The sequence below is a fragment of the Caretta caretta genome, chromosome 1 (assembly GCF_965140235.1).
Source record: "Caretta caretta isolate rCarCar2 chromosome 1, rCarCar1.hap1, whole genome shotgun sequence".
Classification (NCBI taxonomy): domain Eukaryota; kingdom Metazoa; phylum Chordata; order Testudines; family Cheloniidae; genus Caretta; species Caretta caretta.
Window position 1 is genome coordinate 30739290 of NC_134206.1, and position 23544 is coordinate 30762833.

The window sequence follows — 23544 nt, forward strand, 5'->3', positions numbered from 1 at the left end:
TCTCCTAATCCCGCTAGGAGACCATCTACAAGTCTTTGGAAAGTGGCGGGTGCATTTCGCAGCCCGAAAGGGAGTACATTAAATTCATACAGCCCGAGATGTGTGATGAAGGCTGACCTTTCCTTGGCAGATTCATCTAGCGGTACCTGCCAGTACCCCTTGGTTAAGTCCAAGGTAGAGATGAACTGGGCCCGTCCCAGTTTCTCTAATAGTTCATCTGTGCGTGGCATTGGATAGTTGTCTGGGCGAGTTACAGCATTTAGCTTACGGTAGTCCACGCAAAAACGTATTTCCCCATCTGGTTTGGGAACTAGAACCACTGGAGATGCCCATGCACTTTCAGAGGGGCGGATTACCCCCATCTGTAACATATCCTGGATCTCCCGTTCTATAGCAGTTTTAGCTTGAGGAGACACCCGGTAAGGTTGGACCCTAATTGGGTGAGCATTACCTGTGTCAATGGAGTGGTATGCCCGTTCAGTCAGTCCTGGGGTGGCTGAGAACGTTGGCGCGTAGCTAGTGCACAGCTTCTGGATCTGCTGTCGCTGCATACGCCCAAGGGTCATGGAGAGGTTCACCTCTTCCACACCACCAGCACATTTCCCTTCGTAGTAAACACCTTCAGGCCACTCAGCGTCGTCTCCTCCCTGGGCTGTAAACTGACAAACCTTTAATTCTCTGGAATAAAAGGGCTTTAGAGAATTAATATGGTACACCTTAGGCTCCGGTTGGAGGTGGGGAATGCTATGAGATAATTAACAGCTCCCAGGCGCTCCTGGACCGTGAATGGCCCTTCCCACGATGCTTCCATTTTATGGGCCTGGAGCGCCCTTAAGACCATGACTTGGTCTCCTACTTTGAAGGAACGCTCTCTGGCATGTTTATCATACCAGGCTTTTTGCTCTTTTTGAGCATCCTGTAAGTTTTCTCTAGCAAGGGCTAAAGAGGTTCGGAGGGTGTTTTGTAGGTTGGTTACGAAGTCCAGAATGTTAGTTCCTGGAGACGGTGTAAATCCCTCCCATTGCTGCTTTACCAACTGCAATGGCCCCTTAACCTCACGGCCATATACAAGTTCAAATGGGGAAAACCCTAAACTGGGATGTGGTACAGCTCTGTAGGCAAAGAGCAACTGCTGCAACACTAGGTCCCAATCATTGGAGTGCTCATTTACAAATTTACGTATCATGGCCCCCAAAGTTCCATTAAACTTCTCCACCATGCCATTTGTTTGATGGTGGTAAGGAGTGGCAACCAAGTGATTTACCCCATGAGCTTCCCAAAGGTTTTTCATAGTTCCTGCCAGGAAATTAGTCCCTGCATCGGTGAGGATGTCGGAGGGCCAACCTACCCTGGCAAAAATGTCTGCTAGTGCCTGGTACACACTTTTAGCCCTGGTGTTGCTTAGAGCTACTGCTTCCGGCCATCGGGTGGCAAAATCCATGAAAGTCAGTATGTACTGCTTTCCTCTGGGTGTCTTTTTCGGAAAAGGACCCAGAATATCCACAGCTACTCGCTGAAATGGAACTTCAATGATGGGGAGTGGCTGGAGAGGGGCTTTGACCTGGTCTTGGGTTTTTCCCACTCTTTGGTACACCTCACAAGACTGGACATAGGTAGAAACATCCTTGCCCATTCCCTCCCAGTGGAATGACCCCCCCAAACGGTCTTTGGTCCTGTTCACCCCAGCATGGCCACTAGGGTGATCATGGGCTAAGCTCAAGAGCTTGGCCCGGTATTTAGTTGGAACTACCAACTGTCTCTGAGGATGCCAGTCTTCCTGGTGTCCACCAGAAAGAGTTTCCTTGTATAAAAGTCCTCTTTCTACAACAAACCTGGATCGATTAGAAGAGCTGAGAGGCGGTGGGTTGCTCCGTGCCGCCGTCCAAGCTCTCTGGAGGCTTTCATCTGCTTCCTGTTCGGTCTGGAACTGTTCCCTTGATGCTGGAGACATCAGTTCCTCATGGGATTGTGGACCTAGGCTTGGTCCCTCTGGAAGCGATATAGGGGATGGAGCCGTTTCTGTTGACTGTGAACCGCTCTCCGCTGGTGCACTATGTTGGGATTCAGGCTCCGGCTGAGCCTCTTGGGTCGGGTTATCGGCTGCTGCCAGTTCAGGTTCGGTGGGGCCCTCTGGTGTTGAGGTTGCAAGTACTGGATTCAGTGCTGACACGGGGTCTGGTGTTGGTTGTTCGGCTGGTTCCGGTTCTGGGACTGGTTCCGTCTGGGTCTCTGGGACTGGATCCACTACTGCTGTTGCAGACATTGGCCTGGGGTCCAGGTCCATCACCTCTGACTGGGTCCTGATAGAAGTTTCCGGAACAGAGCTAGGCCTCACGGCTTGTTTAGCCTGGCTGCGGGTGACCATTCCCACCCTCTTGGCCTGCTTCACATGATTGGCCAAGTCTTCCCCCAACAGCATGGGGATGGGATAATCATCATAGACTGCAAAAGTCCACATTCCTGACCAGCCCTTGTACTGGACAGGCAACTTGGCTGTAGGCAAATTGAAAGAGTTGGACTTGAAGGGTTGAATCGTCACTTGGATCTCTGGGTTGATTAAATTGGGGTCCACTAAGGAAGCATGGATAGCTGACACTTGTGCTCCGGTGTCCCTCCACGCGGTGACCTTCTTCCCGCCCACACTCACAGTTTCCCTCCGCTCCAAGGGTATCTGGGAGGTATCTGGGCCTGTGGACCTCTGGTGTGATTCCGGTGCAATGAACTGTAATCTGTTGGGGTTCTTGGGGCATTTGGCCTTTACATGCCCCAGCTCGTTACACTTAAAACATCGTCCAGCTGACGGGTCACTGGGGCGAGGAGGGTTGCTGGAGAATGGGGTGGTGGGACGATAAGGGGTCTGGAGGGTTCTTTGGGAGGTAGGTGGGGCTTTGGGCGGCCCCCGGTAATAGGGTGTGGTCTGGGGTGGTCCCTTCTGGTCTCCGCTCCAACTGCGACCAGTTTTCTTCTTCTCTGCCACCTCCACCCATCTGGCTCCAATCTCTCCTGCCTCGATTACAGTTTTGGGCTTCCCGTCTAGGATGTATCTTTCTATTTCCTCAGGAACACCCTCTAAGAATTGTTCCATTTGCATTAGGAAGGGCAAATTTACTGGAGATTCAACACTTGCTCCTGATATCCAGGCATCCCAATGTTTCACAATGTGGTAGGCATGTCGGGTAAATGACATGTCTGGTTTCCACCTTAGGGCTCTGAACCTCCGACGAGACTGCTCGGGTGTTATCCCCATTCTGACTCTCGCCTTGGATTTAAACAGTTCATACTTGTTCATGTGTTCTTTAGGCATTTCAGCTGCCACCTCAGCTAAGGGTCCACTGAGCTGCGGCCTCAGCTCTACCATGTATTGGTCAGTAGAGATGTTGTACCCAAGGCAGGCCCTTTCGAAGTTTTCTAGGAAGGCCTCAGTATCATCGCCTGCCTTGTAGGTGGGGAACTTTCTGGGATGGGAAGTGGTACTTGGAGAAGGATTACTAGGGTTTGTTGGGATATTCTGCTGAGCCTTTATCTTCTCCATCTCCTCCACATACTTCCTCTCTTTTTCCTTCTCCTCCAGTTCTTTGTCCCTCGCTTCCATAGCTCTCCTGTGAGCAGCTGCTTGGTGTTGTTCTGCTTCTCTCGCTGCCTCCCTTTCTTGTTCCTTCTTCAGCTGCATGAGTTCTATCTGTCTTTCATGTTCCCTTTGTCTTTCCTCAGCCTGAAATTTGGCTAATTCGAGCTGTAGCCAAGCTGAGGATTTGGTCATTCTAACCTCTCTGTTTTTAACTAACTTTACACCCGAGGTTTAGAAATAAACAAACAAAACTTGGCTGTAAAATTTTGCTGTGCTGCAATAGAATACCTATTCTCTGATAGTGATTGTCAGCCTACAGAAAAAGACAATTCCCTTGTCTCTGCTCTGGGCCCAAATTAAAGCAAAAAACCTCCAACTGCTTGGAAACCTGCTTACCCAGCCCAAAGAAAAAGCAAATGGGTAGAACACACACCCCCTATTTACTTTTAGGAAGAAAAGAAAAAAAAACAATGGGTTGGAAGACTGTGAATTTCCCTGCAGGAGTTAAGTACCCTGCCTCCAGGCAAAGAAAACCTGCAATTCACAAGATAATCCCCTTTTGTCTCTGCTTGGCCACAAAGGAGAGAGAAACCAAGCTGCTTTCAGTTTCAAAGCTGCTTTCTGGACTTCCTAAAAATTCCTTTTTAAAATCTGTATTTCTAGTTCAAAAAATCTCAACTGGATCTCAAAATGATTTCAGGTTAATCCCACCACTGTGCCACCATGTCAAGGTTCCTCCCCCACTCTGAACTCTAGGGTACAGATGTGGGGACCTGCATGAAAAACCTCCTAAGCTTACCTTTACCAGCTTAGGTCAAAACTTCCCCAAGGTACAAAATATTACACCCGTTATCCTTGGAATGGCCGCTACCACCACCAAACAATTACTGGTTACTGGGGAAGAGCTGTTTGGACGCGTCTGTACCCCCAAAATACTTCCCAAAACCTTGCACCCCACTTCCTGGACAAGGTTTGGTAAAAAGCCTCACCAATTTGCCTAGGTGACTACAGACCCAGACCCTTGGATCTTAAGAACAATGAACAATCCTCCCAACACTTGCACCCCCCCTTTCCTGGGAAATGTTGGATAAAAAGCCTCACCAATTTGCATAGGTGACCACAGACCCAAACCCTTGGATCTAAGAACAATGAAAAATCCTCCCAACACTTGCACCCCCCCTTTCCTGGGAAATGTTGGATAAAAAGCCTCACCAATTTGCATAGGTGACCACAGACCCAAACCCTTGGATCTAAGAACAATGAAAAAGCAGTCAGTTTTTTACAAGAAGACTTTTAATAAAAAATAGAAGTAAATAGAAATAAAGAAATCCCCCCTGTAAAATCAGGATGGTAGATATCTTACAGGGTAATTAGATTCAAAAACATAGAGAACCCCTCTAGGCAAAACCTTAAGTTACAAAAAAGATACACAGACAGAAATAGTTATTCTATTCAGCACAATGCTTTTCTCAGCCATTTAAAGGAATCATAATCTAACACATACCTAGCTAGATTACTTACTAAAAGTTCTAAGACTCCATTCCTGTTCTGTCTCTGGCAAGAGCAGCACACAGACCGACACAGACCCTTTGTTCCTCTCCCTCCTCCCAGCTTTTGAAAGTATCTTGTCTCCTCATTGGTCATTTTGGTCAGGTGCCAGCGAGGTTACCTTTAGCTTCTTAACCCTTTACAGGTGAGAGGAGCTTTCCCCTGGCCAGGAGGGATTTCAAAGGGGTTTACACTTCCCTTTATATTTATGACAGGGGCGGAGAAGGGGGAGAAGGGGTTTGCCTTCCTCTGCAGCATTGGGCACGGGTCATGGGCAGGTTTAAACCACTGTAAATGGTGGATTCTTTGTAACTTGAAGTCTTTAATGTCCTCATGATTTGAAGACTTCAGTAACTCAGCCAGAGGTTAGGGGTCTATTACAGGAGTAGGTGGGTGCGAGAGGTTCTGTGGCCTTCAATATGCGGGAGGTCAGACTAGATGATCATGATGATCCCTTCAGACCTTAAATCTATGAGTCTATGAGTTCTGATTCCATCCAAGGCAGAGCCATGGTGCCCGTACACAGCAGCCAGTAAATTATGGTAATTTAGAAATACTTTACTTTGATCTTCTTTAGTCACTCATTTTTTCCCTATCGCTTTAGGGCTTCAAACTGATCAGCGGTTGGGTCTGGAAGAAATTTTTTCTCCATGACATAATACTGCTCAATTAAGTGCTTTATGGGGGATTTTACATGATCCTTTTAAGCAACCTCCACTGGCCATTGTCAGAAAAAAGCTATCAGGCTAGAAAGATCACTGGTCTATTCTGATAGGATTATAGAAATTTATATGTTCCCATTATCTGCATATATTTTATCATTTTTCCCCATACCAACTGTAAGAACAACATTGTCTCCAGTCATGACAATTCAGCTGTGTCTATTCCTGGAATATTGTTTCTGCATCTGTAACTATTTTTTTTAATGTCAAACTAAACAATCAGTATAAATATATCTAAATTTTGATAAATATCTGACTCTGAGGAAAGGAAAAGATGCCAGCTAATAATAAGTATGGTGATAAATACAGTGTCAGAAGCATACACATGTTCTCATGAGCTATCCTATTCATTTCATTGCAGGTCTACAGAGTACTATAAATGTAGGTTTAGAAAGCACAGGAATCTGAATTTCCTGACACAGATGATGCATTGAGAGCAAAATTCTCTCAGGAAGAAAAATAGCCCAATTTTGGTGGTTTCCAAATTGGTTGTGACATTAGAGCACATTTCTGATAGCCGCGAATGGCCCATTCCACCTTTTGTTAAAGGGTGCAACTTCAGTGGGACCCGTCGCTATGGAATTGATGACAGAATTGGATCCCAAATGCTGTTAGAATTTAGTACCATTTTTTGCACACAAATTCAATGACTATTAGAATATTTTTGATTTGTTGATACCTTGTTTATAACAGAATAATGTGTGTGCAGATGTGCACATGTGTTTATACCCAGACCTGAAGAAGAGCTCTGTGTAAGCTTGAAAGCTCGTCTCTCTCACCAACAGACGTTGGTCCAATAAAAGATATTACCTCACTCACCTTGTCTCTCTAGACTAAATGTGTGTCAGTGTACTGTATGAGATATTGTAATAATAACTAATATGTCAATAGAATCTTTCACTTAGGAATTTAGTTAGGTAGAATGGAATCTTCTGACTTAGAATACGGCCAGGGGACTTGAATCAATATTCTTCCTCTTATTAAACAGCATAAATCAGGAACTGGATCTGATGATACGTCTCATCTGAAAGATGGCAGTCCAGGATGGCAACATAGTGTTCTGCAATTGGGGCAATAGTGACTCAGAGGGTGACTGAGGGTTGCTATGCCCTGTACAAAATTATAAGGGGTTATTAAACCCTGATCTGCCACTTCAGTGGAGAGTCTGAACCACTCAGATTTACAGTAATAGGGTTTACGAGGCTTGCGTTTTGATTTTACAAAGCAGGCCAGAGAACATCAGCTTTCTACCAACTCTCCCTCACTTTTCTGCTCCCCTAGAAGTGTCCCCTAAGCCCCCCAGCTGTCAGTCTCTCCCAGTCAGGCAGAGACGCCGATGGAGCTGCTCACTAGTTAGCAGCAGCACTGCATGTCTACACTGGCTGGTGCAGTTTCCATTCAGTCCTTCAGCATACCTGACTATCCAGTTCCCACCTGCCTCTCCCTTCCAAGCTCCCTATTGCCACTAACTCTTTCTTCTACCCTACATGATTGATTACTCTCTTGTGGTTCCTTGCTCCAGTCTGCTCTGGGTCCCCCCTTTCAGCTTTAGTCCCACTATGGCTGCTTTTCTCTTGTCCACACAATATCTCTGGGTCATAGAATATCAGAGTTGGAAGGGACCTCAGAAGGTCATCTAGTCCAACCACCGGCTCAAAGCAGGACCAATCCCCAATTTTTGCCCCAGATTCCTACATGGCCCCCTCAAGGATTGAACTCACAACCCTGGGTTTAGCAGACCAATGCTCAAACCACTGAGCTATCCCTCCCCCCCCCAAAATGGAGAACTCTGTGTCCCATAACTAGCCCTGTAAGCCACAGACCCCCTGGATGTGTGGTTATTTATACTTCCCTGATCTGGGCCTGTTCTCCCTTCTGAATTGCTCTTCCCACACTCCCACTACCAAGTGGAGCTGTCTTTGATCTTCCTTCTTTAATTCCCTCCTAGCTGCAGCTAATTTCACCATCACCATCACCCTCTACGCGTTAATTGTTCAAAAATCTAACTCAGAAATAAGGAGTTAAGTCCCAGTACCCACCAATTAATATTATAGCAGTATCTCTCCTAGTTCTTTAAAGATAGAGGCCTATCACAAAGCATAAAGGCCTTGACAGATTCCAAGAAAACTTAATATTCTTCAAGTAAATTCTTCAAGAATTTGTCCCCGCTTTGGTTGTTCTTAAAAGTGGATTAAAAGGAAACACTAACCTCTGTGAAACAAATTCAAGTTATCACATATTACAGAATATATTTATCAAAATGCCTTTGTTGCAGAAGTATATGCCGACCATTAGTTCGTCTAAGTTGCATTTGTATCACTACAAGTGCTCTGCAGTTATTATAAATCTCTCTGCAAAGCTAAGGTACTTCTGCAAAATGAAATGAAACTAATTATTGACCTTTGTGAGGTTTATGCATTTGGCAATCAGAAGCAAGTCACCAACCTTTGCATACTCCATAAAGAGCTCCAAATATATAATTTATAATAATGATCTTAAAACTAATAGTCAATCATTTTTGCATAGCAGCATCCAAAGGACACGTCTAGCAGGAGTAATGGACTGATCCCAATGAAAGATTAATAGATGTTTACAGAATACCTCTGCATTATAGAATATACATTTACATATATTTAGGGGCAAGCCCTGTCCTTTTCCTCTGATGTGGAGGGCCCTGAGAGAGTGGAAACAGTGGGGTTCTACTGTCCAAAGGCAGGATTTGGACGGCTGTGTGGGTGGGTCCATGTCCACTGCGTAACACAGAGTTTAGTTCTGTGGCAGCTCTCTGTGAGCTAGAGTATACAGGGTGAGACTAGAGAACCTGCCACTGCATGGATGCTTCCACTTCACATCACCCAGAGTGTATTAGGGTTGTGGTTGTTAGCTCAGGCTCAGGGCAGCATTAGGGTCTGCAGGACAGCTTCACAGACACTCTGCTGCTGAGCGGGGGAAGGGGGAGGGTTGAGGGATGATTCCTCTCCGCATAAATGCCCAGTGCACAGCTCAATGTTCAGGCTGTGCTCAGATTAGGAAGATTTGGACCATATTGCACAAAATATCTTGAATTAAAAAGTAAGAGTCAGGTGCCCTGCTTCACATATGCTGATGGAGCAGAGTGGAAGCCAGTGGAAATTAGAAGGGGGAAGGGAAGCTCTCAAAGTGGAAGCTGTCCCATTGTATGTCCCGCTCTTCCCTGTGCACGCCTGCTGAAGTCTCTGTGCAGGACTCCTGTGTGCTTAGTGCTTTGTGAGTCAGGAGAGGATCCTTTAGGGTGGCTTTAGGAATGGGACAGGGTGCCATAACCCAACATGACTACTGGATTACTGCTGACAGGAGTACTGCTGAGAAGTGGGAGATAAAGCTCTTTTAATTAGCAATCTATATTGAAGGGGAGGACAGCATAGATGTTGGTTAGGAGAGGATCATGGACAATGAGAAGCCTCTCCACAGGGAGCCTTTGCTGGGGCCGTCAAAGAGGGGAGGGAAACCAAAAAGCTGTGAGAAGAAACAGTCTCTCAGCAGATGGGCACTTTTGTGACATGTAGTGTGACATAAATTACATCCTCTGATTCCACTGCAACCCACCCACTTGCCCTGTGGGTATCATTTATTGTAATGCAAGGGGAATCTCATTCAGTTTCCTGGGGTTTCTGGCACCTGCATGTTTTATGAAAGGAAGGGGCAATAGGGACCAAGGATGGTGCATTTAGTAGCTACCTTTCCAATTTCCTTTGTAAGACTGTCTCTAGTTTGCCTGAAATATAGTGCTTTTATGTGTCTAAATTTTCTATTGACATTTTGTGTTGTCAGTGTTCATCTATGCAGATGATAAAAGTATATGCACTTGATTAAATGTCTTTGTTATTATATGTTTCCCGCTAGGTCCTGATTGTATCCTTTTTCCCCTTTACTGCAGCATCTCAGTTACTGGAAGTCCTCCAGTGATCTATTTGGTTATTTTCATATGGAAATAGCTAAATCTCAGAGACACACTTCATTCTTGTTCAGCTCTTTGCTCAAGTGCCCCATCAGAGACCAATGTGTGTTTGCTAAGATTTCCTGCACTTTGAAACCTGGCACTTACGGTCTGGGCTTTTGAGATCTTCATTAAAATAATAATGTTTTATTGATCCCATGATTACTTTATTTACCTTCCTGTTTCCTGTTTTTAATTACAACAATTGAAAAACTGTCTGAAGTGTTTCATTTGTCAGACTAAATAGCGCCAGCTGTTTGGAGTGAAATCGTTCAGAAGATGCATGGGTTACACTTCATTTACATGAAGAGTGCAGTCCAGTATTTTCCTACTGAATACTTCAAACAGGCAGAGTTTGTATATTAGTTAATGAAATCAATGTTCAGAAAGATGTAAATCAAATTTAATTGGAGAGCCACTTTTTATCTCTTATGTCTCACATCTCTGTTTCCTCTTACTTCTCTCTCTTTAACAGCAGAATACAAGATGACTAAATGACTAGAAAATGAGTAGAAAAAGGTTTGTTCAAATACAGCTGTTTGAAACACTGAAGGGATGTGGTGGGTGTCACAGTTTCAAGTGCAATCACAAGGCCACAAATATGAGTAAGGGGACACAAGGACTCCCCTTACACCTCTGCATGAATGACCTGCATTTCCAGAAACCGTGCATGAGGGAGAGCAGCTGTATCTGAGTTGTTACTCCCATTCTTCTGCAGGGTGACAGGCAGGGAAAGGGAGGGAGGGAGTCTGGCTTCTAACTTCCCCTCCACCAGACCAGCCAGTATAAAGAGAAGATGGTCAAGGGGTTAAGGTGCAGTGCTATGTCTCAGCTGACCTGGATTCAGTTCCGGCCCTGTCACAGACTCCCTGTTTGACTTGGACTTAATTCTGAATGCACAAAAGGAGTTAGGCATCTGAGTCCCAGTTTTAGGCATCATTGTGATGTACAAAACCCTGTAGGAACCAAAACTCACTCAGCTCCTATGGTTTTTGCAGTAAAAGTTCCCTAGGCACCTCTGCTACAGCCTCTGTGCTTACTGCTGCCTCTCTCTAGGGGTCTGCATGCCTATCTCCCAACTAAGCCCCAAAGTGATTCACAAACCAGGGAAAGGCAGGCATTTGGCCACCAAAGTTGTGTCTGGGGTCTGATATGGAAGGCATGCTCAGAGGCTGCCTACCAGATCAGGCCCCTCAGACAAGTTCCAACAAAACAGCTGTGGAGAGAGGAAAAGTGTCTTTTGGGTGAGAGTGAGCAAGAGAGCGAGCGAGTGCACAGTCATGCATGAGAACGTAGTCTGTAGTCTGGTAGTTAGAGCACTCAGGATGGGAGACTAGGGTCAAGTCCCCCTGCTACAATGACTCTTAAATTATTTAGCCAGAGTGCAACATCAGGAGTGACTGAGGCAGCCTCCCATTACAATATTCCATAGACCAATGGTTGGGGCACTCCCCTAGGATGTAGAAGTCCCCCCCTACTGAGATGGAGAAGGGATTTGAAGTGATCTCCTGTCATTAGGTGAGTACCCTAACCACTGGGATAAAAATTATGAAGGACACCCTGCTCTTCCTTTTCTCCCTACCCCTGCAGCTTCTTGCAGAAAGAGCATAAACAGCTCACTCCAAAGAGGGTTCCTGGCTGTGAAGTGCAAGCAGAGATAGGTGCCTCCCTGCAGCCTGGGTTTAGTTGTCTATCTCCGTGAGAGCAGTGGGGCTGAACACACTCTCATGGGCATCTCCTGTTGGCTAGCTGAGCCTGCTCCCTGCCTGGCATGCTGGCATTTGTGAGTCTCCCTATTCATTGTATTGGAGCTTAGACAGCTAACTAAAATCTCAGGCTTTGCAAGTCACAGTGATTTTCTAGGTACCTAAAAGTTAGGTACTGTGACGCTTAGGGTCACAAGGCCTGACTCCTTTTGTGCATCCAAGCCTCCTGGCCCCGGTTGTGAAATAAGGATAATAGCTCTTCCCTCCATCAAAAGGGTGTCATGAAGATAAACAAAGGAAGATGGAGAGGTGCTCCGTTATTGTGGTGGTGGAGCCCATTTAAGTACAATTGATCCGTCAATAGATAGATGGCCAATGCAGAATGGGAAGTGATCTCTGCCAGCAAAAGTAGAAATTATGTCCCTCCTGGAGCAAATATGAAACAGGAACCAGATCCACAATGCTGCACACTGGAAGTTTCCTCTGCCTACATGCCAGACGATAATCTTGGAGCAAAAAGCCAGTACAGGGAGCGGTTATGAGACAGCACCACCCTCTCACCTGGGATCTGAGCAGAGGGGCAGGGCAAGTATAGGGCCCTGCTGCTAGTCAGTTGGAGCAGCTGTACAGCAGCTTTGCACTTCAGGTTACATGAGCACAGCCCCATCGGTGCTCTAGTTTACTCCAGCCAATTCACATCTCCTTTCTCTACTGCCTCAGAGTTTTGCTAACCATGCCCCTTTCTGGATTAGACACACCTCCTCTGGAGTCACCATGAAAGAGTGAAACCCTTCCAAGAGCTGCAATCACAAGGGGCTGTTTCTCAACAACCCCACTTTAAAAATCGCTACCAGTGGTAGAACTGGGAAATATAATTGACTAGGCCCACAACCCTCACTTCTAACAAGCAGGAAAAAAACAGGTAGAGGGCTTGGGAGGGAAGCTGATTTGGAAAGCTTTTTTTGTTTTCCTTCTCTCTCTTCCAAATACAACCACAGGAATTCCATTGCAAGACATGTCCGCATCATCAATTGCTTCATATGTGCAGGCTGCTTAAGGGATATTAACTTAATCTTCACACTACCATTTCTCAGAAAAATAAAACAGATGGTTTTCCAAATCAGTGAATATTTTGGAAAATATTGCAGAAGAGGATTAGAGAACATGCAATAAATAATCAAATAATCAGGTTTTGCCTGGATTCCTCATGCATGCAGCCATGCATTAATACTGGAATACCTGAAATAAGTGAAAGAGACAATGTGGGTGAGATCAGATCTTTTACTGGACCAACTTCTGTTTGAGAAAGACACATGCTTTCGAGCTACATAGAACTCATCTTCAGGTCTGGGAAAGATATTCAGGGTATGTTTATGCTGCAGTTAAAAACCCATTGCTGGCGCATGCCAGCTGACTCGGGCTTGCAGGGCTCAGGCTGGAGCTTGGGCTCTAACATCCTGCAAAGGGTAGGGAAGGGTCCCGGAGCTTGGGCTGGAGCCCGAGCCTAAACATCTACACTGCAGTTTAACAGCCTATTAGCCCCAACCCTGTGAGCCTAACACAGTGGGCACAGACAAGCTGTAAGTGTCTAATTGCAGGGTAGACATACCCCTGGAGTGTTACAGCTAAATACAAGGTGGAACAGATTGTTTAGCATAAGTTCTTACCATACTCTAAAGGACCATTCAGGGCGAAGTGGCCTATTAACACCTCTCCAGTCATAATTCAAAAAAGGGGAGTTAATGGGTTATAGATTGTTGTAATAAGCCATAAATCCAATGTCTCTATTTAGACCATGGTTTGTAGTGTGTAGCAAAGTTATGAATTTAATTTCCCAGGCTCATCTTTTAAAGGTGTTTTTCAGGATTCCTTTGAGGATGAGGCTTGAGAGGTCAGCCGTGGAGTGACCGTTTTGTGAAAAGTATTCACCCATGGATGAGAGTGTTTTTGTCTTTTTATCATTTTTCTGTGTGAGTTCATTCAAGAGCATAGTTATTGGTTTCACCCCATAGTTGTTATTGGGGCATTTAGTGAACTGGATGAGGTATACCACTTGATATAACCAGAATGCATAGGGCCTCTGGATCCTGAAAGGTGTGTTGTGTGGGGGTGGAGCAGTGGAGAGATGTCTGTAGGTTTTGCATCTTTTGATATGGCAGGGTCTGGTGCTGTTTTGAGTTGATGTGTCGTGGTCTGTGGGTAGCTCATTTCTGAGGATGAGCTGGGTGAATCTGTGGTTTGTTTGAAGGCCAGAGGAGAATTTATGGCTTATTACAATAATCTGTAACCCAGTAACAACCCCTGTCCTTGTTTGTCTTATGTCTGGATTGGTGTTAATGGGCCACTTTATCTTAAATGGTCTCTTAGAATATGGGTCAATTATTTATACTAAACAATTTGTTATATCATATTTAGTTGTGACACTCTGAATACCTTTCCCAGACCTGAAGAAGAGCTGTGCATAAACTCAAAAGCTTGTCTCTCTCACCAGCAGAAATTGGTCCAATAAAAAAATATTGCCTCATCCACCTTGCCTCTATAATATCCTGGGACCAACATGGCAACTACATCACTTCAAATATGTGAAAACATTTCGTATTTAAAAGCATATGGCTGATATCCCCAACATACTGTGATAGATCTGCTAGGTGGGGACTGCAACTCCCATCAGCCCCCAACTGATGCATCTCCTGGCCAGGTAAGGAGAAAGGTCCTCAACCAGGAAGGGCTAGCAGCGGCTGAATGGCTTGCCAGGAGCTGCAGGGAAGCTAGATGCAGAGGCTGCATGGACAGCAGGGAGCTGTAGGGAAACTGGAGGGAAAAAAAAAACATCCCCAAGAACCATGTGCAGAGCTGAGTGCGGAACTGGCTGTGACGGCCAGATATTACAGCCTAATGCAGATCTGTGCAGGGTTTGTGGGAGAGCAGCAGCTGGGCAGGGAGCCAGTGCAGAACGTCCCTCCCACGAGAGAGACACCAACTGAGTCTGTTCTGGAAACCTGCAAGCTCCTATTTCCTTGGAATAAAGACGGGATGGGAGAAGGCACCACAGGCACCAGGTCTGAAGAATCCTGATTCTTGCTTGGACAGCCCCAGGGACCCAAACTGCTATTGCTCACTTTGATCTAAAAGAACAAGGAGTACTTGTGACACCTTAGAAACTAACAAATTTCAGAGTGCTAGTAGTTGTTAGTCTGTATCAGCAAAAAGAACGAGGAGTAAGAAGAACTAGGAGTACTTGCTCACTTTGAACTGTAACTGTTTAAACCTGAGGTTGAAAATACCCTAGGTACTTTCTCTTCCCTGACAGCCCTAGTAAAATAACCATTCCCTTTGCCATGTGGCCGAGTGTTATTGGGACTCACCAGGACGAGCTGCTGAAGCACCTACGGTGCTTTCCTTTGAGTTGAAATATACCTGGCTCACGACTGCCACCCGAGTGGGTTGATGTACTGAGCAGCCCCAATAATTATAATATCTTAATGGCTTAAGTCACAACTTATCAGCGTTAAGAAAGTTTGGAGTCTTCTGGGTGCCTTCATTTCTGACATTATTATTTTTTATGAAAGGTAGACTCCCTAGACTCAACCCATTAATGACAATTATGCATGGGTTTCCTCCATCCCTTTCAATCAGCTAAGTATGTTCACATCAATGTTGAAATAGGAAATTAGTTTTATAGTACAGAGGTAATGATATGATAATTGTTTCTTATGAGTATGTAACCTTGAAAAGACAATTGAGGAAACTGCATGTTCTTAAAACCAATATTGTGTCAAAGTTTTCCTGGCTAACATTGCTGTTATTTTATATAACAGGATATTTCCTCTGTTTAAGAAAATTTTCTCATGCCATTATATCAGTTCCATAATATCCATGAACACTTTCAGTTTATTGCATGTTTTTAGTTGTACAACTCCAATTAATTTTACCTTTAGTATACAGCATATGCCAATTTTGTATCGAGCAATAAATTACAGTACTGTTGTTTGTTTTCCTCATAATTCTACCATTTTGTTTCCTTTTAACAATGCTACTTAAAAATTATTATTTTTTTTTGTAAAATCGCGATAGTACATTCATCTAGGTAAAGAATCTAAGTGGAAGTTACTTAATGGTTAAAAAACCCGAAGTCTGGGCCAGCTAATGATCTGTGAATGCAAATGCTCATCTCACAAATTGGAGTTATAGAGTCATTGATTTCAATGCTAGAAGGGACCAATGTGATGATCTAGAACAGTGGTGGGCAACCTGCGGCCTGTAGGCCACATGCAGCTGGTCAGGGTAATCCGCTGCCAGGCTGCCAGACAGTTTGTTTACATTTGCACGGCCGCCTGCAGCTCCCAGTGGCTGCAGTTCGCTGTTCCCAGCCAATGGAGCTGAGGGAAGCGGTGGCCAGCATGTCCCTGTGGCCCACGCCGCTTCCTGCAGCTCCCATTGGCTGGGAACGGCGAACTGTGGCCACTGGGAACTGCGGGCAGCCGTGCAAATGTAAACAAATTGTCTGGTGGCCCACCAGCGGATTAACCTGACAGGCTGTGTGTGGCCTGCAGGCTGCAGGTTGCCCACCACTGATCTAGAGACTGGCCTCCTGTATAACACAGAACTTTTCTGAAAAAATTCCTAGAGTACATCAAGGGTATGATACAACCCAAAGTTTGTTTTGAAACTTTGAAAGATATGTTCAGAAAAATAAGTAAATACATAGTATAAGGGCTTGGCCACACTACAAGTTATGTTGGTATAACTCATGTCGATCAGGTGTGAATGAGCCCTTGTCTGGGCAGTGCAATATTGGTGTGAGAGCTTCTCCCACCAACACAGCTACAGCCTCTCATGGAGGTGGTTTTATTATGCTGACAGGAGAGCTCTCTCCCACTGGTATACAGCGTCTTCACCAGATGCGCTACTATAGTGCTTCGAGTGTAGACTAGCCCTAAGTCTCTCATATGGAACATTGGTGGAGTGAGTCTAGAGGATTTCAAAGGGACCTAAGAGATTTAGACACCCAACTCTCACTGGACATTAAAAAGAGGGGAAAAAAAACAATGATTATTTTCCCCATGTAGAACTCGGGTTCCTACAATGGACAAAATGGTAGCCTCTGAGGTAAGAATATTAAATAGTCTTGTCCGTACAAATGTTTGTAATATTTGTCTTCCATTCAAAAAGTTATTCTTCCTCAGCAAGTTGGAATGAACAAGAGTTAAAGTCTATCAAGTAGCTCTACCTGTGTATTCTCAGTATTCTACGTATTTTCTATAATAAGTCTGGGGAAGATTACGTATGCCTGCAAATACCGATACAACCTTATCTATTTGTGTAAAGCAAAACTGACTTTTAAGGATGACCACAGCAAGCACTTTTTCGACTCAAATTTCCAGTAGCTTTTGAGTGCAAAGAGACTGTGCAGCTTCTTCATCACACGGCCTTATGAATTCTAACAATGTATAATGTCAGGTTTCAGAGTAGCAGCCATATTAGTCTGTATCCGCAAAAAGAAAAGGAGTACTTAGAATCATAGAATCATAGAATATAAGGGTTGGAAGGGACCCCAGAAGGTCATCTAGTCCAACCCCCTGCTCGAAGCAGGACCAAATCCCAGTTAAATCATCCCAGCCAGGGCTACAGCTCAGAAAGCTTATGCTCAAATAAATGTGTTCATCTCTAAGGTGCCACAAGTCCTCCCTTTCTTTTTAATGTTTAATGTTGCAGTGAGACATGCTAGATTATTAACATGACAGAAATTAGTTTTGTTCATACGGTCTGCTCTTTCAAATAATTCTGTTGCAGCTCAATGAAATTCTGCTCCCCATCAATTTCAGCCGTAATTGTGGAAGATATTGAAATGAGCTGGGATGAAAAGGTTCACTGTCAATTTCTTTTAAGGCAAGAATAAATTAATCCCTTCTGTCAAAGACAAAGCATGCTATATGGTTCTCAGTGCCCAGTTCAATGTGTTTAACTTTCTGGAATGCATAAAGGGTTAATTACTTTGAACTCTAAATATAAAATATGAAATGATAGTCAGGGAACTAAAAGAGACAAGTAAACAGACTTCAAGAAACAGTAGCATTATTACTGGATTTTGTACGAAAGGCATGAACAGTTCTTATCCTGCAGACGGTGTAACCAGAGAATGCATATCGTATTTTCGATTACAAGCTCCTTTGTCTTGTAGCATTGAATCCATATGCTAACAAACAGTAGAAAAGTTTGTAGACTTTATGATGTTATCTCAAAGATAGAGGCAGTCTCTAAAACATGCTACTTTAGGGACAGATCTTGCCCCTTTGTTCCAGGGGCTAGTCTTTTCTTCTCTATTTTATCACTAAGGTACTGGCACCCTCGTACCTTGCAGTAGTCACTGGCTGAGCTAATATAGTGAAAAAGAGTCTCCATGCAATGTAGTCCCAGGATATTCGAGAAACAAGGTTGGTGAGGTAACATCTTTTATTGGACCAACTTCTGTTGGGGAGAAAGACGAGCTTTCAAGCCACACAGAGCTCTTCTTCTCTGTGTGGCACAAAAGCTCGTCCCTTTCACCAAGAGAAGTTAGTCCTTGTGTCTCTGAAAAGGAGCCTGGCAGTTATAGAAACTATTTTTCATATCCACACCAAGAGCAAGACTTATTTTAATTAGGGAGGGGCAAATCCACTTGATTAAGACATTAACCCCTCAAACCTTGGCCCACAACTCAGAATGACTATAAAGGTTTCAGCGAGCTTGGTCACTTCTCTCATAGTTGTCTTTTGGCTCTGGGTGTGGCTGAAGAAAAGGGTGCAGTCCAAGACTGAAAGTGAAACATTTAGAGTCCAGAACCAGTATTACAAATGACAATGTAATGCTAGAGAAAATAGAAGATTGGATTTAGGCTGAAATTTTCAATTGTCCCTAAGAAATGACAACTCCTTAGGCTTTGAAAATCTTAGTTGTTAAATTATTGCTCCAGTGTTTGTATAACAATGCAGTATAATTATATAATAACAAAACAATATATAGTGCTTTGCATCCATGAATCTCAATGTCTTTTAAAGATGGATGAGCATTGCTATCCTAATTTTACACATGGGGAAACTGAGGTACTGAAAGGTTAAGGCCCATAATCTCAAAAATGGTCTGTAGTTGTGGATGTTCCATTTTAAATGTTTAAGTATCTCAAGAAAAGGATGACAATGAGTGGCCAATTTTTGGGAAAAAAAACCCTAATGTGTCATGTTTAAAATCACGCAGTGAGATAAAGTTACAGCCAAGACCAGATCCCAATCTGGAGTCAGATCAACTGGACCACACTGCCTGCCTACAGATATAAGCTGCTGATGCATTTGCAGAGGTGATGAGCACCTGAAAGTTCCATTGGCTTCAATGGAAACTGGGGTGCTTAGCATTTTTGCAAATGAGGAATACACATAGGTAAGCGGGTGGGAAAGTCTCAAAGTCATTAACTGATGGTGCTGAAGTAGAGCTGTGTGAATAATTGATTTTTTGGTGTGCTGACAAGTTCGAAAAAAATTCTGTGGAAAAAATTGTTTCACGCTGACTTGAAACAAGGTTTTTGGCAAACCAAAAATTAAAATTCATGTTGGCCCACTAGAACAATACATTTTATTTTGATTTTGAGGTGTTCTTTATTATTTTTTAATCACATATTTTGAAATGTTAACAAAATGTAAGGACATTTCAAAATGAAAAGTGATTTTGAATTAAAAAAAAACAACAATGTTTCATTCAGAAAAAAAGTCAAAACCTTTCATTTTGACTTTTCAGAATTTTGCCTTTTTTTTTTTTTACATAAACAATTTGCCTTAAAGAAACAGAAAAAAATCACAAAATGTTTCAGTGCAGCCAAATCAGCATTTTTCATCAAAAGGAAGTTTTGACCAAAAATATTTCACCCAGCACTCTGGTGAAGTCCACAATTCTTTAAGGCATTGTCTGCACTCGCTCTTTTGTCGGCAAAACTTTTGTCGATCAGGGGTCTGAAAAAAAACACACCCTTGACCAACATAAGTTTCCCCACAAAAGTGCCGGTGGGGACAGCACTATGTCAGTGGGAGACGCTCTCCAGCAATGCAGCTGCAACAGTACAGCTGTGCCACTGTAAGGTCTGTAGTGTAGACATAGCCTAACTCTCACTCCTTTCAGATGGTTGATTCTGCCTGCCAGCAGTTAGAGTAATCTGCTTTTATTCCTTGTGACCATCATCTGTCTTCTTCCCCGTCAATCTATTCTACACTCTAACTGTCCACGGCTGATCATGTTAACAGCAATTTATTTTGATATTGGTGTTGATGATAGAGGAGGAGAGAGAGGGTCAGTTGGTTCCCATCTTCTTCCCTGAATCGTGCCACCTAGGTCCATCTAAAAATGGAGCATCTCCTAGCTACAACTGACTTCTGTATGAGTTCAATCAACTAATGTGTCCCTGTATTAAAGAGGGTTTTCAGTAAAGAATGAATTAGATTTTTGTCCTGGTGACGATGATCATTTTGCAAAGCTGGTGGAAGCAGCCCTTTTAATTCGATGATTTTATGCTCTCGCGGCAATTCATGCTACAAAGGTTTATGAGTTCTGGAAAAGTTTCCCCCTTACTACAAATAGATTCTTTCTTTTATAATGTCTAAGGAATATTAAACCCTTTTTGCAGTGCAAAAGACTCGTGTCAAATAGCAACAACTGAATACAAAAATCATCAAATGTAACAGACACTTTTTTTTTCTTTTTTAACCCATTAACTTTGGAGGGCCACATTCATCCCTGGTGTAATTATCCTGAACTCAGTGAAATCATCCCAGAAGTGTATTTGACAAAATAGCTTACTTGTATAACTCACAGGACTTTTATTCTTGCTTATTGTCAGGTCTCCCTCTCTAGCACCCCTTGGGGAGAGGATGGGTGCTGTTCTTTTCTCAAAGTCCGGGGCATAGCCCTTTGGCTGTGCTGTCCAAGGCGTTGGCCCCCTTCTGAGGTGAATTTAACTTCGTTCCAAACAAAAAGTCAGTATGCTTCCACAGCCCAAAAAAAGCAAAAGCCCTATGCCTTTTTGAAGCCAAAAAGAAAAGTACCGGCCCTTCTGCTTTCTGAGAGGGCCTGGGTAGCCGAGGCTCTCGGTCTGTTTCCCTGGTCAGTAATCTGTTTCCAGGGGTGAAAGGCTCTGGGCTGTATTCCTGACCCTTCAGAGTGTCAACCTGTACCTAGCAGGGATCCTCTCTTTTAGGGACCTGTCCATCTCCAGGATTGACAAGCCTCGTAAGTACACCAAGTTGAGGCTGACTGCGCCCAAAGAAGTTATTTAACCCTTTCCTAACTGAGGTGGGGATCTGCCCTACCATATGTCCCATAACTCACAGGAAAAAAGTTGGTGAAATCTGAGATAGTCAGCACCCAAGTATTCTAATGAAAAAGGTACTGGATGAGAAACAGAAAACAAGCATCTTGGTTATTGGGCTAACAGAAGTTTAGGATAGACCATTTACTGATTAGCAGTGGTAGTAATTTCTTAACATCAGTTAGTCTTAAGGAACAATCTACAGTGTACCAGAGGAGGGGACTTTATGAGAGAGACTGTTTTGTAAGGGACCATCTTGCTGTTATTATATCATGTTATTAAACCAGGACAGCAGAAAATGCCATTGTCCTAATACACTATCATCCCTTGTTAGCCCACGTGTGAGAGCGATGCTCACATCAGTTGGAAGGCTGGAAGGGGATTACAGGGGAAGGTGAAGCAGTGCAAGTAGCTAGTTAGTGTACCTGCAGCACTCTTGGTTTGCAACGTTTCAATTCATTTGTATGTCAACTGATTGCTGTGGTATTATCGAGGTCCTGTGTACCTTTTGTCAAAAAGACAACTGTCACACACTATTGAAAGACTGACAGTTTCTGGACACACAACTATATAAAGGACAGAAATGCCAGTGCTAAAATAACTAGTAATACTGCCAGTTAGCACAGTAATAAACTGCAGAAAGTGAGAATGGAATCTTTCACTAATGCTGACCACAGTATTCTTAACTAGTGTTTGCATCTCCCATGTTCATGATTATTTTCTTGTAACCCTTCTGCCTGGTGGAGCCAGAAGCAACAAGGTTCGAGTTCAGTATCTAGGGGTTCCTTTTCAACAATACCACACAAAACCAGCTCGAGCCCCCACCTAGTAACCTGGGACAATTACACACCACCCCCTGGGCGCCTCTAAGAGGCAATACTTCCTCTCTCACAAGCACATAGTCTGAGTGTAGCAAAAACTTTTTACAAAAGGAGGGAAATAACTCAGCGTTAATTTGGGAAAACACCGCAACTAGGATTCATAAACCATGAGCAAAAGACCCATCCCCAAGTAAGTTGGGCTGTGTCCTTTTCCCCTCAGGTTCCTAAGTCCAGCAACCCAAAAGTCCCTTTAACATGCCCATCCCTTTTCTGCACCCAAGTAAGTTGGGCTGTGTCCTTTTCCCCTCAGGTTCCTAAGTCCAGCAACCCAAAAGTCCCTTTAACATGCCCATCCCTTTTCTGCACCCCACTCACAGTTACTGTCCTTGGCCAGTGCAGCCCCAGAGTTCAGAGGTTCATTCGCAGAGTTCACCTCCCACGCTGGGTAGAAGGGGGAGGTGAGGAGGCCCTTTACACTCTCCGCTGCTTAGGCATTTGCTAGTCACCCCAGCAGCCAATTGCCGCACCTCTCTACAGGGCTCTACTCTGGCCCTCTACGTCAGCCGCCCTGCTGGCCATGCCTCACCGTCAGCCATCCTGCTGGCCACACCTCTTCATCAACCACCCAACTGGCCACTCACCAGACTAGGGACCGAATGGCTAGGCAGCAGTTCTGCGGAAAAGGACCTAGGGGTGACAGTGGACGAGAAGCTGGATATGAGTCAGCAGTGTGCCCTTGTTGCCAAGAAGGCCAATGGCATTTTGGGATGTATAAGTAGGGGCATAGCGAGCAGATCGAGGTACGTGATCGTCCCCCTCTATTCGACATTGGTGAGGCCTCATCTGGAGTACTGTGTCCAGTTTTGGGCCCCACACTACAAGAAGGATGTGGATAAACTGGAGAGAGTCCAGCAAAGGGCAACAAAAATGATTAGGGGTCTGGAACACATGAGTTATGAGGAGAGGCTGAGGGAACTGGGATTGTTTAGTCTGTGGAAGAGAAGAATGAGGGGGGATTTGATAGCTGCTTTCAACTACCTGGGAGGTAGTTCCAGAGAGGATGGTTCTAGACTATTCTCAGTGGTGGAAGAGGACTGGACAAGGAGTAATGGTCTCAAGTTGCAGTGGGGGAGGTTTAGGTTGGATATTAGGAAAAACTTTTTCACTAGGAGGGTGGTGAAACACTGGAATGCGTTGCCTAGGGAGGTGGTGGAATCTCCTTCCTTAGAAGTTTTTAAGGTCAGGCTTGACAAAGCCCTGGCTGGGATGATTTAATTGGGGATGGGTCCTGCTTTTGAGCAGGGGGTTGGACTAGATGACCTCCTGAGGTCCCTTCCAACCCTGATATTCTATGATTCTATGTCTTCAGGGCCCACCACTTAACACACAGCTCTTCGTGATTTCAGCTGTTAGTGGGGGAGCCTCACTGCTGGTGCACCTGGGCAGTCTCTTGCAATAGAGACACTGTCCCAAAACAGGTCTAATACTTAGACCTAAGTATCAGTGATTTCAGTTCTGCAGCATGTAACAAGACTCTCAATTGAGTCTAAATCAGCTCTTTTATTATTCCACAGAAAGAGAAAGGGTCAAATGGTGTCTAGAACCCTTAAACAGGGTCCACACCACCTGGTACAAGTACCTGTCTCCACCATCTCTCAATTCATTGGGCTTTGGAACCCATGTCTCCTGCCTAGCGAGTTCCATTCAGTTGAGGATCAGTACCTCCATCGAGATATGCCAGGTACAGTTCTGCTGCCCTCGGTTCACACAACAAGGATAACAACCCTTTATTACTCCTGCCCCAATAAACTGGGGATCCAAAAAGACTGGGGATCCAACACCAGCCACAAGTGATCATTTGGGTAAGCAATCCCA